The 16,111-nt window shown below is 48.6% G+C and overlaps 1 pseudogene; it reads right to left on the bottom strand.

Annotated features, from left to right (window-relative positions):
* Positions 1-352: 352 nt before the first annotated feature.
* Positions 353-851, bottom strand: LOC112101960 (annotated as a pseudogene).
* Positions 852-16,111: the final 15,260 nt, after the last annotated feature.

Here is a 16,111-nt window from a genome sequence, read left to right as displayed (position 1 = left end):
TTAGGGGTCTGCAAATGAAAAAAGGGTGAGAACCACTGCCTTAGCCTATGTCCTTTTGTTAATAAACTTGTTTTATTTTTTTACTATAAACCAACTCAGTGCTGTGCTTGAAGAGAAGCGTGTATTTACCCCAGTTAAGTTAATGAGCTGCAACGTACTGACTCTTTAAAAGAGCAGCAAACTCCATACCGCCTGTGAATGACCAGTGACAGGGGCTGTGCATTGCAGAGAAACGTCTCTGAGGAGCTCAGGGCTGGAGTTCACAACTGTTATCTGCTAGGCAAGGTTTGGGCTGTGAGAGGCTTGAGGAGTCTGTTTTTTTTTATTTTTACAAAAGATTTTATTCATCCTGATCATCCATTTGTCGCCTTTAAAACTTCTGGAACTGCTTCTTGGTGCCAGCAGCCTTTATGACCTTGAGGACGTTGAATTGGACTGTCTTGCTGAGGGGACGGCATTCCCCCACAGTCACAATATCCCCAATCTGGACATCCCTGAAGCAGGGGGAGAGATGTACGGATATATTCTTGTGGTGTTTCTCAAAACGGTTGTACTTGCGGATATAGTGCAAGTAATCTCTGCGGATGATGATGGTATGCTGCATCTTCATCTTGGTAACCACACCTGACAGAATACGACAAACAAATAGAGACATTACCAGTGAACGGGCATTTCTTGTCAATGTAAGTGCCCTCAATGGCCTCTTTGGGGATCTTGAAGCCCAGGCCAATGTTCTTGTAGTAACGGGGGAGTTTCTCCTTGCCTCCCTCTCTCAGAAGCACACGCTTCTTGTTCTGGAAGATGGTAGGCTGTTTCTGATAAGCCCTCTCAGTCTGCGTGTCCGCCATCTTGCACTGCGCGAGGCAACAAGACAGACAGACTGGCATGGCAGGGAGCTAACACCCAATCTAATCTCCAGCAAAGCACATGCTTGCTAAGGCAGAAGGGTAACACAGTGGTTCCCAACTCTGCGTATCCCCTGCAGCATGTTACAGTTAAAAAAGCAAGACATAAAAGCAATTATTTCCCAGTGTAATCCACAGATCAAGTGTTGGCTGTTCCCTTTCTTCACTCTACCACATTCTAGACTGCCCTACAAAGAAAGCAGTGATTGTATAAAACCAAGAAGTCAGCTCAATGTTTGAGGTTGCCAGAATATGTTTTTGAATTCTGCAACCCCACACCATTCTTCCTAAGCGAGCAGTGACTGAGCGAAGCACAAAACCCAAGTGTCCATTTTCAAGGTGCTAACATGAAATCACTTGGAACATGGCTGATTAAATAAGAGGAAGCTACTATGCTTCCAACAAGTGGATTTACTCCTGGAGTTATAGCACTGACCTCTCTCTGTCGTCCCCTCAACAAGAACCAAATGCCAGTTACCTGATACTGTCGGTACTTCTGAGACACCTGGTCAACCACTTAATGACATAAGTCTTTCCTCCTGTGTTGCTTTAGAAAAAAGGGCTGTTCTTCCTGCTCATCCTGGTTGATGACTATCAATGGCTCCATTATTTTGAAGTTAGTGACAGAGCACTTTGTTGCTTCTGTTGTACAGCCTTTTAGATGCAAAATACTTTTGACTAAGTGCACAGGTGAAACTTTCATGGAGTCTGAATTCCCTAATTGGAAAAAGGCTCGAGACAAATTTGAGAGGCACCAAGCTTCTTCGTGTCACCACAAAGCAGCTGAAATGCTTCAAATGACCACAAAGAAAGCTGGTGACATGCTAAGTTTTCAGTTCTCTCAGAAGGGCACAGGAAGATCCTAATGAAAATTCTAGTAGTACATGTCTTGCCAGCCAATGTCTTGCACTGAGAGGCCATTATACTAAACAAGCTGAAAATATACCCTTACGTGGAGAGGTTGACTGCAACTTTATTCATCTGCTTTGTTTACTGCAGAATACGATCAATACTTCAAAGTGGCTGAAAAAGAGTGAAGACAAATTCACAAGTCCAGTTATTCAAAATGAAACAATGGAAATTGTGTCTCAATGGCATTGAGGGGGATTTCTGAGGGAGTTTCTGGGAAGTGGTATACAATGATCAAGGCTATACAATTATGGTCAATTAAATAACATTCTTCTCCAACAAAAAGCAATTGCAATTGCCTGTCTTATGTGGGTGATGACATGAATGGCTTGTACAATCAACTCTTCGCAAACAATACGGCCTGTACATCCAGTGAGGTAATCATACCAGTAATTAGCTATACGTCAGTGGTGGCCAACCTGAGCCTGAGAAGGAGCTAGAATTTACCAATGTACATTTCCAAAGAGCCACAGTAATACGTCAGCAGCCCCCCATCAGCACCCCTGCTCCGTTCCCAGAGCCTCCCACCCACCAGCAGCCCCGCCAATCAGCGCCTCCCCCTTCCTCCCCACACTTCCCGATCAGCTGTTTCATGGCATGCAGGAGGCTGGGGGGTGGGGGGGGAGCAGCAAGGGCATGGCAGGCTCAGGGGAGGGGGCAGGGCAGGGGTTGAGCAGTGAGCACCCACCGGCACATTGGAAAGTTGGCGCCTGTAGCTCCAGCCCCGGAGTCGGTGCCTATACAGGGAGCCGCATATTAACTTCTGAAGAGCCGCATGTGGCTCCGGAGCCACAGGTTGGCCACCCCTGCTATATATCATTGTGTCTAACTCTGGGGAATAACAACTGTCACAGGCAATGCTATGATGTGAAGCTTAGCTGAGTATCGAGGGTAGCAAGCAGAGTGCTACAAGCTACATATCTCATTGCTATGGACATGCTTTGAATTTGGCATGCCAGGACACTATTCAAAATGCTATTCTGAGAGAGATTCTTGGAACTGCTGACAAAAAATATAAAATCATCCAAACAATTGGAATATTTCAGGACAAAAATATGAAGTGTTAAATACACCATAGGCGCCGACTTTCCCGCTTTTCCCTGGGTGCTTGACCCACCCTCTGCCCCCGTCCCTGCCCCCACTCCACCCCTTTCATGAGGCCCCACCCCTGCCCCACCTCTTCCAAACCCTGCCTCGCCTTCATTCCAACCCCTTCCCCAAAGTCCCCTCCCTGCCCCTATTCCAACTCCTTCCCCAAATCCCCGCCCTGGCCCCGCCTCCTCTCCTGAGTGCACCACGTTCCCCCTCCCTCCCAGAGTTTGCTACACCACCAAACAGCTGTGGCGGTGGCTGGGAGGTAGGCGAAGGAGCAGGGACGTGGTGTGCTCAAGGGGGGAAGAGGAGGTGAGGTGGGGGATGAGGGGAGCTTGGCTGCCGGTGGGTGCAGAGCACCCACTAATTTTTCCCCATGGGTGCTCCAGCCCCGGATAGGGTGACCAGATGTCCCGATTTTATAGGGACAGTCCCGATTTTTGGGTCTTTTTCTTATATAGGCTCCTATTACCCCCCATCCCTGTCCCGATTTTTCACACTTGCTGTCTGGTCACCCTAGCCCCAGAGCACCCACGGAGTTGGCGCCCATGAAATACACCACTAGGTATCTGTGTCCTCTATCCAAGAAGATGGACTCTCCATGAAGAAGCATTGGCTTCAATTTCTGAGACCTACCTTGATTGTGTGCAACTTGGGAAGTTGTGAAGGATGCAATGAAAAAGATACTTTAATAAGATCTCAAATCATTGGCATAGCAGCTCAAATGGAAAAGTTTAGCTACCTGTTTGGTATTTGAACTAGGTCAGAAAGTCCTAAACATGATAGACAAGCTGTCTGAAACTCTGCAAAGGTCAGACATTTAATCACCAGAAGGCCAATCTAGTATGAAAACAACACTTAGTTCAGTTCAATCCATCCAATCAGATAAAAGCTATGACTTATTCTGGGAGCAAATACACCAGTAAAGTTGGAGATAGATGGAATGCCTGAGCTTCCAGGGAAAAGTTCCCAAGAAAATGTAAATAAGGACACATGAACCCAGTTTCCCAAATTCAGCAAAGGAATTTTATAAGTAATTGACTTTACAATGTCCAGTATTCAATCAAGATATGAACAGAAAGGCTACAAAATTATTTAAAATCTTGAAACTCTCATAACTCCAAATGCAACAGAAACAAAAGTTCAAGACTTCCTTCAGGTGTAGGCTTTCGAGTTCAACCATGATCAACTGATTACTCAGCCTCATCTCTTGCGAGCCAGTTGTCAGCTTACAGAAAGATCACTGAAGTCCATTCAGAAATATCTTAGTTCACTCAGCCAGCGTGAACGCTGGCTGCTTTCCAAAGAGGTGAAGCTGAGCATCATTTCAGTGTTTTACATCATAGTAAATCATGGCCTCAAGTAGGCAATCACAGCTCAGACACCATGTGATTTTCCATGTACACAAGGACAAGACTGATGTACAGAAGAACTCACTTCAGGAAACCCAAGGCAAAGATCTTTGTTTGGAACTTTCAGATTTGTAAGTCATTCTTTGTACCCATGTTTTAAAAAGGAATGCTTGAAGGAGTAGTTTTGTACCATGACACACAACCTGTTGACTTTTAATAAAGTGAGAAGTAAGCTTCTGTTCCAAACTCAGTGTTTCCTTAATTAATGCAATCCCTAAAGATCGTGCCTGTTGATAACTCCTAGTTGTATATGGCCACAAAGACAGTCTCTGCCCCAAGGAGCTTACAATCTAAGGGCCCGATTCACTATTGCCCTGCAGCCCCTTTGGCACTGGCATAGGACCAACAAGGAATAATTTTGGTACAAAAGGGCTTCTGTGGGAGCTGCAGAGCCAACTCTAGCCCCTCTTCTGCCATACGGGCCCTAGGTGGAATGGCCAGAGCATTCTTATGCCCCAGCTATTCTGCACTCTGCAGCCGGAGTGCAATTTAGGGTAACGTTCAGGGCTCCCTTAAATTGAGCCTGAGGCTGACCTAGCCCCTGCCAGCCTTGGAAGTGGAGAGATGCAATGGCTCCCTGCTGGCCACGTTCTGACAACAATGCAGGGATGAATCCCCCCTCTATGAGAACAAGTGATGTTTGAAAGATGGGGGTCGAGGATGCAGTCAAATACATATAATGTATGTGTGTATATAAGAGACAATATGATGTACACATTTTTATTAAGGTAATCAATAAATACACCTTAATTTGGCCTCACCGTTTCCAAGAGATGTCACATCAACGGATGTGGGATTTGGCTACCCGTAGTGTCTATTTATATGACATGTGCACACTTTCCCCACCAGAGGGTACTGTGTGACAAAAACCATCCATAAAGCGGTGGATGGGATCACATCCTAAGAGCACACCAAAAAAACCAGGAAGTTAGCAGTTCAGCGTGCATCATTAGCCATCAGGGCTGGATCTAGCACAGTGGTTTTTTCAACCTGTGGTCATCCACGGACTATGTCTAGGGAATCTGTGAAAGGTTGTCGGACCTTTTCAACCCAGGGTCTGTAGACTCCTGGGGGTCCGCAGACTATGTCTAAGATTTCCAAAGGGGTCCACACCTCCATTCAAAATATGTTAGAGGTCCGCAAATGAAAAAAGCTTGAAAACCATTGGTCTGGGGGCGTTGATTTTCCGGAGGGTGGCTGTGAAGGGAAGGCTTTTATGTCCAGCTCCACAGTTAAAAACTACCCAGTAGCACAGCCAATGAAGACCGTGTTTCCCAAAGTGCCACTGGGTTTGGGAGATGGCTTGCACCTGATTTTCCAGAAGTCTAGCTAAATTCAAAGGGAGAGGCAGGTGCTCGGGACTGTAACCCCCTCCCCCGCTGCTTCATTCTCTGTAGAGCATTCTGGGGGTTGCATTATCATCTAAATGTAGCCAACATGCTATTTTCCTTGGTCTGCAGCTACTAGCCCCTTATGGGGCTTGCCTGCCTTGGGGGTTTTTATGTTCACATCATGGTGCCGCACAGTCTCCTGCCCTCCCTTTCTGAGAGGAAGCTTCCCTATAACAACATCAGCATGGGGGCCTGCAGCGGTGCATGGAAGCAGCAGACACTGCTGAAAAGCACCTACCTCAGCTAGCCTCAGGTACCTGGCCACAGCTTCAAATACCAGAGTGCCTGAGGGGATACCCCATGAGTCAGTGAAGTTGTATCTCCAGGGATTTCTGGCTTGGAGGAGGGTGCTGTTGAAGTGTGAGGGCACCAAAGACCCTTTGTTCACCTTAGGACTGAGTCAGCATTCTGGGAAATCCTGTCCTGGAGAGGCCCAGGAGAAGGAGAGAAAAGCAGAACAGGGAGGCAGAGAGCGGGGGCAGTGCCCAAGGGGTAGGGAGGAGGAGGAGGAAAGGGAAACTGGGAGCAGACAGATGCGAGAGGGAAGAGGAAGGGAAGCTGAGAGAGACTGGAGAAGATGTGGCAGGAATGGCAAGACAGGGAGGCAGAAGAGAAGCAGGGGAGCAGAAGGGAAGGACTAAGCTATCGGGTCTGATTCTCTGTTATTGTAAGGCCCCCTTACACCACTCTGCTACTGTAAAGAGGCCCTATAGGGGAAGAAGTGACCTTAGTACAGGCAATGTAAAGCTGGTGTAAGCCCTGCTCCAGCCATGTCAGGGGTGAGGCCAGAACACACTGTGTTTGGGATCTGCTCTGCTCACAAGCCTATGGGGCAGAGGCAGGAGATAAGTTGGAGCAGCCCTGGAGCTGCTCTAACTTCATTGGGGGCTGGTCAGGCCACAGAATACAGGGAGCACAAAGGGGACTTAAAACCACTTTTGCCTTCTTCCCCTGCACCTGCCCCAACCACAGGGAAGTGTGTGTATGGGGGGACGGACTGAGAATCAGGCCCAATGTTCAAGAAATTAAAGGAAAGGAACAGGGGAGGGTCAGGAAACAGAAGGGGGCACGAGGCTCACCGAGAGTCTGAACAATCCCCATGAGCAATGCCTGCTGGGAACGTCTGCTGTGGCCAAGAGGTCCCCTTGCAAACCGCTGGAACATTGCAGAGTGGTACAGCAGCCTGCACGGGCTCGCTGGGCTGGAAAGGACATTGTGTCTGTGAGGGGAGAGCATGAAGAGATTTGGGCTCTATTCTTAGCCGCGTGTGATTAATAATGCCCTCTGTCAGGTACTGGAGATGGCGCAGACCTCATCTCCATTGCATAAGGGGTTAGTGGAGGTTACTGTTCCTTTCCTGTTTGTGGTTTGCAGCCTAAGCTCCTGGCCCCCCTCTCCTGCCCTCATGTTGTAAAATACTTAGAGGGAGAGTGGAAAAGAGGAACCCAGAGGGGGGAGGGCAAAACAGAAAAGGGGAAGAAAAGAAATCAGAGCTCTAGCTGCTGGGATGGTTGTGTAACCAGCAAGCCAGGCTTCCTCTTTGCTATTCAAATCCAATGGGTCGAGGGAGCTGGGGACCGACAGGGTGGGCACTCCTGCGGCCTGGACCAGCCTGACCCACGGTATCAAATCATGCTGTAGTCCTTCAAAGCCGAAGACCTTAACACGGGGCTGGGGCCTGATCACAATGTGCTCTTCACTGCCAGGCTGAACGGTGCTGTCCGCCCATGAATGCGATGATGGGGTAACTGGGTCTCTATGCCCTGTAGATTCATAGATTCTAGGACTGGAAGGGACCTCGAGAGGTCATCGAGTCTGGTCCCCTGCCTGCATGGCAGGACCAAATACTGTCTAGACCATCCCTGATAGACATTTATCTAACCTACTCTTAAATATCTCCAGAGATGGAGATTCCACAACCTCCCTAGGCAATTTATTCCAGTGTTTAACCACCCTGACAGTTAAGAATTTTTTCCTAATGTCCAACCTAAATCTCCCTTGCTGCAGTTTAAGCCCATTGCTTCTTGTTCTATCCTTAGAGGCTAAGGTGAACAAGTTTTCTCCCTCCTCCTTATGACACCCTTTTAGATACCTGAAAACTGCTACCATGTCCCCTCTCAGTCTTCTCTTTTCCAAACTAAACAAACCCAATTCTTTCAGCCTTCCTTCATAGGTCATGTTCTCAAGACCTTTCATCATTCTTGTTGCTCTTCTCTGGACCCTCTCCAATTTCTCCACATCTTTCTTGAAATGCGGTGCCCAGAACTGGACACAATACTCCAGTTGAGACCTAACCAGCGCAGAGTGGAGCGGAAGAATGACTTCTCGTGTCTTGCTCACAACACACCTGTTAATACATCCCAGAATCATATTTGCTTTTTTTGCAATAGCATCACACTGTTGACTCATATTTAGCTTGTGGTCCACTATAACTCCTAGATCCCTTTCTGCCGTACTCCTTCCTAGACAGTCTCTTCCCATTCTGTATGTGGGACCTGATTCACTGGAGTCCATGTCACCTGGCAATGGGCAAAGTGTGGGTGCAAATTGGAGGCACAGGCTGGAAATGGGCTTCCCTAGGATATAGCCATAGTGTCTATAAGCCAAGACATTGGTGAGGCTGTTAGTGACAACCCCCAGTACAATGCTTACCTGGGAAATACAGGTGCCTCAGTAGACTGTGTTCACCTGGGGTTTAGAGCCAGACTATCCCAAGCCCAGGTTACGTCATCTCCCCACAGCCCGGGGGAGGCAGAGGCAGGGCTTTTCTGTCTTTGTTGCGTTGGTATTGTTAAGAACATCCCCTCCTGTCAGGTTCACACGGGTAACAGCAGGGTCACATCTGCACCAGGGCCTAAGGTTTGCCTGTCTTGTTCTCCTGGTTGCAGGTACGAAGGGAGGGCATGAGGGGCACGAACACAGCAAGGCCCTGCAAGAGGATGAACAGAGACAGAGGAGGGGAGACCCAGGTGCCTAAGAACCCTGTTCTGCTCCTGTGACCTCACTAGCTAAAATCCCTTGGGTCCCAACGCAGCGGGCTGGGCTGCACAGTGTTCTCACAAGCACAGATCCTGGTGCTACGAATTTCAAGAGTGACTCATCATTAGGGCTCCTGGACACAGATGGACCCTCAAATCTTCTTGGAGCCCTGACTAGCAAAGCCTCCACTAACTAGTGCCACCACACGCATCCCCTAGGGCTCGGCCCGTGCAGCGCTGGAAAGCCAGCAGCCTGCTGGCTACACTACAATGCTCCAGGGCCCTGGAGATGGGCAGGAACCTCTAACCTTGCCTGGCGTATGCATTGCCTTGTCCCAGAGGAGAGGAAGGAGAAGCTGGGTCTGGCAGTCGCTGCCCTGGGAAGACAGCCAGGGGGTTATTAATAACCTGCTGAGTCAGGGGGGCTCTTGGGTTTCAGGATCACAAGATGCAGATGCCGAGTGGATTGGTTGGATTTTTTTTTTTTTTTTTTACACTCCTTCACATTTTTTTTTCTTAAAAACACTGACTGGGAGAACTGTGATGCCGCGCCAGAGCTCTGGCCAGAGCCGGGCAGCACGGTGCCCTTCCCCAGCCCAGCCAGGCGCAGAGGCTGCTCTGTCCTGATCCAGGGAGCGATGTCTGCTTAAGGGAACACAAGTGTTGGAAACAGCACAAGGGTTTATCTCAAACTCCAGTGGGCTGGAAGGCCTCCAAAAACAATAGCCAATAAAGGAACAAAGCTGCTAAGCAAATATAGCTACAGCTGGGCCAGGGACATGCAAGCTGGCTTGCAGAATTGATTACAGTAACGCATTGCTTTCCCTTCCAACTCTTAAGTGAATATAGAGCTGGCAAAAGCAGCAGGATTGACAGCCCTGCAGACTGTAGCCTTCTCTTTATCCACAGGTATCAATGTATGGCACATTGCCCTGCCAATGTGCTTCTATCTTCTTCCGGGGGAAAGAGGAATTCAGCCTCCATGGCCCATTCAATCATTAGACTCCACTGAGGCTGTCAACAAGGTAGAGATCATTGGTGGCAGCTAGCCCCTACTCAATGCCTTCACCCCCCCAACCCCATCCCAGGAGTGATCAGATTACAGCGGCGGGCAGAAATAAGTGCTGCTGGCTTTAGGTGTTTGTGTTAGCAGCTGTCAGGCCTGGTCCATATGACCATAATCCCCCTGTGGTGACACACACATCATCAGAAGTGGTCAGGGGTCTAGTACTCATGTAATTAGACTGTGGAACTCATTGCCACAAGATGTCACTGAGGCCAAGAATTTAGCATGATTCAGAGATGGTTTAGATGTTCATAGAGATAGCAGGAATATCCACGGTTTTAATTGTTAATGCAAAACAAGAGTGTTGGAAAAGATAAAAAGCCTCAAGCTTCAGGGTTTAAAACAGTCCCTGTTAGGCAGTAGGATGAGACCTTCATGTGCGGTAGATTATCCCCTATCAGTTTACTGCAAGGTTTCTTGCACCTCCCTCTGAAGCTGCTGGTGCTGGCCACTGTCAGAGACATGTTACTGAACTATATGAGCCGGAGTCGCTTTGGTTTGGCAATTCCTATGTACCGTCAATGCCGTGGAACAGATTATTTTGCAGATCCAGTCATCAGTAGTAGCAGTGTCTTTTCAAGGTACTGTTACTCTGGCAACTACAGTGAGAGTGCAAGTATAGGCAGAAGAGCAGTTCTAGTCACAGATCCAGATCCTCAAAGGTATTTAAGCTCCCAATGAAAGTTAAGAGCCTAAAGACCTTTGAAGATCTGGGCCTTAGTCTCTAGAGTGAGTATGGTGGAAGTCTCAAGTGCTGATATATTGCAAATGTAGGCAGGGTGACTTACTAGTACAGGTAGGGACGCAGTAGCAGTTACAGTCAGATAGCACCGTTACAGTCAATGTGCAGGTCCCCGTACTAGTTGGTCCAGGTACGGTCAGAGACAATGCAGTCATAACAGCTGCAGCTGGGCAGCACAACTGAATGACGGCCCTAGAAAGTGACCTGGGCAAAAGGGCTTCTTGCTCCCTCGACCATTTGGAATTACCCTGCCTGGCATCCAGGCTCACCCAGCTCCGACTCTGCACCTTTCCCAGCTCCCTAAATTGCAGGCAAGAGGAAGTGCTGATTATTTATCAGGCTCCTCCTCAAGGCTGGCCCCAAGAGCCGACATTTCACAAGTGCCTTGTCTATTTTCCCCAACCAGAACTGGCCCAAAATAGACACCCCCACCCCCGCCCCTCTCCAGCAGCTGTTACCCTCATCCCCCCTGCCAAGCTGGCTTGTTCTGTTCCCTCCTCTTTCATCACCACCAAGACAGGGTTACTGCGATTGCTAGTCATGTCTGTAACTTACCGAGAGGGAAATGAGTGAAGTGCTGCAGCACCGCTTGACTCCCGTCACTCATCAGTTCTGGTTCAGCGCTCTCAGCTTGCCTTCACTGCTGAGTCCATTCATTGCAATTAGTCTATTACTTGCAAATCCTATTTACTCTTATTGTTGTGTTTGCATATTACCTTGTTCTAAATCCAAGCCCAGACTAAAAAGTAAGGACTCCGGACATTTTGTGGCAAACCCCCACGCAAACAAACTGATTCATCCTCATAACATCCTTTGCAAGGCAGGTATGTAGGGTGAGCCCTTTTCCACAGATGGGGAAACCCAGGCCCAAAGGGGTCATGACTTGGCTAACAGCACAGCAAGGCAGTGGCAGAGCTGGGAGTAGAACCCAGGACTCCCAACCCCCAATCAGCTGCTGAGCCTGAGCCACTGCTTTTCTGACTCACATTTTCAATGTAAAAAGAGGGTTTTTTTGTAGGCACAAGCCTGGTGCCTATAGCCTGGTTCCTGTCTAGCAGGTGCTGTCTCTCTCGAAGGAGTAGCCTCATGTCCATATATATCCCTTGTATTTATACAGTCAATTACCATTGCAACACATTCCAACTCCTAAATATGCTCCTTGAAGGTAGAGATAAGGTATCAGTTTTCCGGTTACTCTTGCCAGTCTGTCTGTAGTAGATAATAAGCATGCTGGGTAACAGGAAGAAGGTTATCTAGAAAGGAAGCTGAGCAGCTGCCGTTGTTGTTGCAGGAGACTGAAAAAAACCAAACAAACACCGGAAATCTTGTGAACCATACAAATCTTTCCCCTCCGAATTACTCTTCTGATCTAGACATTTCTGGGTCAGGCTCCAGCCGTGCCTTCCCAAAGTGGTAGAGAGGCACCACCCCAGGTGAGAGCTGCTGAGCTCTCTGAGTGGGAGACATATTGTAGTGACTTGTTTTAGCGGGAGGGCGGAAATAGGAGGTCGAAAGATTGGGTCACCAGTATCCAAAATATAAAGCTTCCTTGCCCGCTCTCTAGCTTGTGCCTCCCATTCTGCCCCCACCCACCCACCAAACTCAGGGAAGTTGCAAACGGAAGAGTTCATATTATTTCTCCTTTTTGAAGTACGCCTCTACCCCGATAGAACGCTGTCCTCGGGCGCCCAAAAATCTTACTGCATTATGGGTGAAACCGCGTTATATCGAACTTGCTTTGATCTGCCAGAGTGCGCAGCCCCGCCCCCCTGGAGCACTGCTTTACCGCGTTATATCCGAATTCGTGTTATATCGGATTGCGTTATATCGGGGTAGAGGTGTATATAATAAATGGACTATTCAATGCTCCTGGGCTGAAGTCCCTGCAGTCTGAAATTCTCTGTTCACATCTAGCCTGGTTCTGATTCAGCTCTGGACAGGGCCTTAGAGAAATCAGCTACGCACACATGACCTCACACTGATTTAGGAGCAAGACAAAAGAATATATGAAACATCCTGAAACAAGGAATACAGCGCAGTAGCTGAATACTTCCAGGAACTGCGCTGGCTCAACTCAGATCATCCAAACCATCAGACCAGCCTTATTTTTGATCTGGTACCTGACAGCTCCTCCTGCCACATCCCTTCCTAAGCAGCTCTCCTCACATGGTCCCATGTATTTCTTTCTGTTCCTGCTATCCCATTAATCTGCTTTATGGAACCCCCCATGTGTGCTGGACACAAAACCGATGTGGAAATGTGCTGCTGTTGTATGTCTTTAGCGATCGGGTTAAAACAAAAACACACACAGCAAAACCCCTTTTAAAAATAACAAGCCTGGCAGCTTCAAGGTCAAAATCTCAACAAGGCTGGGGAATCGGCACTAACCGGATCACGTCTCTTTGCAACTGACCTCTGCAGCCAGATGTGCATGAAGCTAATTCCTAAACAAACTGTCAAGGGAAAGGCTTTCACTGCTGCTCTGCCAGGCAGGGATGTGGAGGCAGAGCAAGGACAGTGCACCCGTGTCTCAAGGGGAACGTTTAGTTTATGCCCATCATCTATTTGCAATGATCTCAGCTTCTCTTCCCCGCGATTTTATTTGAGTTGATCTCTGTGGGTCTGACCCTGCAGCCCTTGTCCACTGCTGATTTCAGTGGGCTCCTTGGGTGTGCAAGGAATGCGGGCTAGGACCCAATGAAGAGGAGAAGCAGGATGAAAAGAGGGAGTTTCTCCATGTCTGCTCCCCGCTATCAAGTGCTGTCTGTGTGTGTGGAAGGGTGTGTGTGGAGGGTGTCTGGAGGAGCAAGGGAGTTTCTGTGAGTTAGGGCATCTAATCTGAAATTGCTTCTAAATCTCACTAAACAGGATCTCAGAGCAACACCCCGTCAGTTAAATAGCTCAGTCAACCCCTTATAAAAATCCCCATGCCTGAAAGGGTCTCTGCCAACCCCAACTCTCCTTTCATGGGCAGGCGTCTCTCAATGCAGGGCATGGCAGCATGCCTTCACGGGCTGCAGGCTGGGGTGGGGAGCTGCTGGGCAGAGCACAGGGCCTGCCTTTCAGTGAGGAAGCCTAGGTGGGGGCCGTGAGCTCAGGTGCACCCGAAAATGCAGAGGGACATCTCTAAGGGAGCCAGGGCCTAAACCATAAGGGGCTGTACCGGTGAAAACCAATGCCTGAAACTGCCCTCGGGAACGAACTGCAAGCCAGTGCACCAGTGGATGTATTGGAGCAATTTCTGTCCCTCCCTCACTCCAGTGCCATATATGGGCCTGGAAGTGGCCCGGGGAGAATGCCCCAATGAAGGCACACAGTCCTACCCGCAGCCAAGCCACTCTGTATATCTCAAAGGTCCATAGGGAGGTTCCTGTCCAAGCACCAGGTGTATTAGCTATGCCTTCGTGTTCATGCTCTCTAGAGCACAGGGCAGATCCAAGACCTTATTGTAAATCGAGGGGCAATGACATTTCTAATTGCATTCGACTCCCAACTCTGGATGGAAACGCCTCCTCTTCAGGCCCCGTGCATATGATGCATGTCACAATGCTGAGGGCCCTAGGGGCAGCCCTAACCCATGGCCTTTGCTGTTAATCGCTATAGCATGTGGGCCAATCTGTCAAACCACCACCATGAAAGGTTCATTGCTGCAATGCTGCTGCAAAGGAAGTAGCTGCAGCTCCACTTAGTGGCTGCTGGGAAATCCCTCGTTAATTGCTGGAATGTCTCTCTCCCACTAAGCAGGAGGACCGTGCGGGCAGGCAGAATCTGCTGGTATCTGTTCCCTGTTTAGCATCTCCCAGCAACAGCCAAGCCTCCCTCCCCGCTCTGTGCAGCTGGGACAGGAGAGGTTAATGATGCATCTAGGTGATTTTAATGCCACTCTCGTGATTAACTTCTCCTAATTCAGCAATTCTTCTTTGTCTTCTATTCTGATGAAGGGCGAAGGGGATAGGAGCGGGGAAAGAAGGTATTTACCGAGGGATTTCACTCAAATAATGAAATAAATGTGATCAGCTAAGGGACTCTTAATCCGACTTGATTCCTGCATCCTGGGGAATGAACTCAGAAGCAACAAAGATCTCTCGGAGTTCCAATCAGCCAATGGTAGGAGCCCATCCAGCAGAGGACCCAGGCCCACCAAGTGCCAGGTTAACATGCTCAAACCTGCAGAGGGGAAGTGTATTCTGATGGCTGGATCAGTGAAAAGGGAGTCAGGACACCTGGGTTCTATGGCCAGCTCTGCCACTGATTCACCTTGGAGAAAGGGGTGTGCCTCAGTTTCCCACCCATTTAAAAAGATGGGGTGTTGAGAGGGGGAAATCAGTATGTTCATAGAGTGCTCCAAAATCCTCAGATGAAAGCTGAGGAAATGCCAAGTTAAATAATGCCCCATACCCTAATATTGCCCTATAGCACTAATGAGAAATATCCGTGGGCCAGCCCTACCTCTGACAAAGGGTGTCAAAGGGGGACTCCTGGGTAACTAAGGTCAGCATGGGAGAAAAAACACCTCCCCAGTCCTTCAGCATGAAAGTGCAATATCAGAGACGGCAGTCAAGGCTCACTCTCCTGACTTTCTGGTTCCCCCCAAAGCTAAGACAAGGATGCAGTCCCAGTGCAGAATAGAGACACACTCCCAGACATACTGACACCCACAAAGTAGCAGGTCTTAGGACAAAGGACTATCTATTGCATTCACTCTTGGGTGACCCTGATAGCCCAGCAACACCAGGTTATTGTGGTCTGTGTGTTCAGGGGAAAGGGTCATTTATCTCCTATTTCAAGCCTCCCTCTGCCACCAAGTTGTCAGTAACTGGTCTAGTCTCTGAGAGGGGATGTGCCATCTTAGATATATGTGCTGTGCGCATATATCTTTTTTTTCAGTCCACTAACTAAAGGCTTAATCGCCACTTAATTTATGTACATAGGCTAAACTGGAGTTCACATGAACTACTATTGTCCTTGTGGGCTAGAAGTCTCTGAGCACAGAAAAAGATTATGTGTATTGTTGCAACAGATGTTCTAGCACACACCTGTAGTTTTAGTTTTAAGTAGTTTAACACAGCTACACTTGATAGATTCTTCCGGACTCAGAGAGTTGCTGAAAGCTGTTTAAACTGGTCTATGGATCTCTTATCATTTGTTAGAAACTTCCTCTTGAGTTAATAAAGGGGAAGCATTTTTCCAAGGAAATCCAATACACAAGAGGCTAGAGCCACATCACGGCATTCCAGGAAAGACTCTTCCAAGATCACTTACTGCCTCTAGGAGAAAGGCATTTAAGGGAATTGCTGGCCATCCCGCCGGAGAACTAGACCTGTGTAGCTGCTCTACTGCTGCTGGCGTTCCTGCCAGCTGGTCCTTCCATAGCGGAGAGAGACTCGCTCCAGCTGAACACAGCGGGGGAAAGGAGCACCGAAAGGTGCTTTTCCTTTAAGCTCTACCAAAATGAAGTCTTGCATAACAGTGTTAATAACACCCCGCCCCCGCCCCCCAGTCCTCAAATCCGCAGAACAGCTCTATGGGATTATGGCGTCTCTGTGGGAGGCAGAATTACACTCCAGTTCAACAGTATAATCAGATGTGGGGGGGGAACTGTCTGCCATTTGAACA

Source organism: Terrapene carolina, unplaced genomic scaffold, assembly GCF_002925995.2.
Source record: "Terrapene carolina triunguis isolate 2854851 unplaced genomic scaffold, T_m_triunguis-2.0 Scaffold238, whole genome shotgun sequence".
Classification (NCBI taxonomy): domain Eukaryota; kingdom Metazoa; phylum Chordata; order Testudines; family Emydidae; genus Terrapene; species Terrapene triunguis.
The sequence above is the reverse complement of the archived record's forward strand: the minus strand, read 5'-3'. Positions and strand labels throughout refer to the sequence as shown.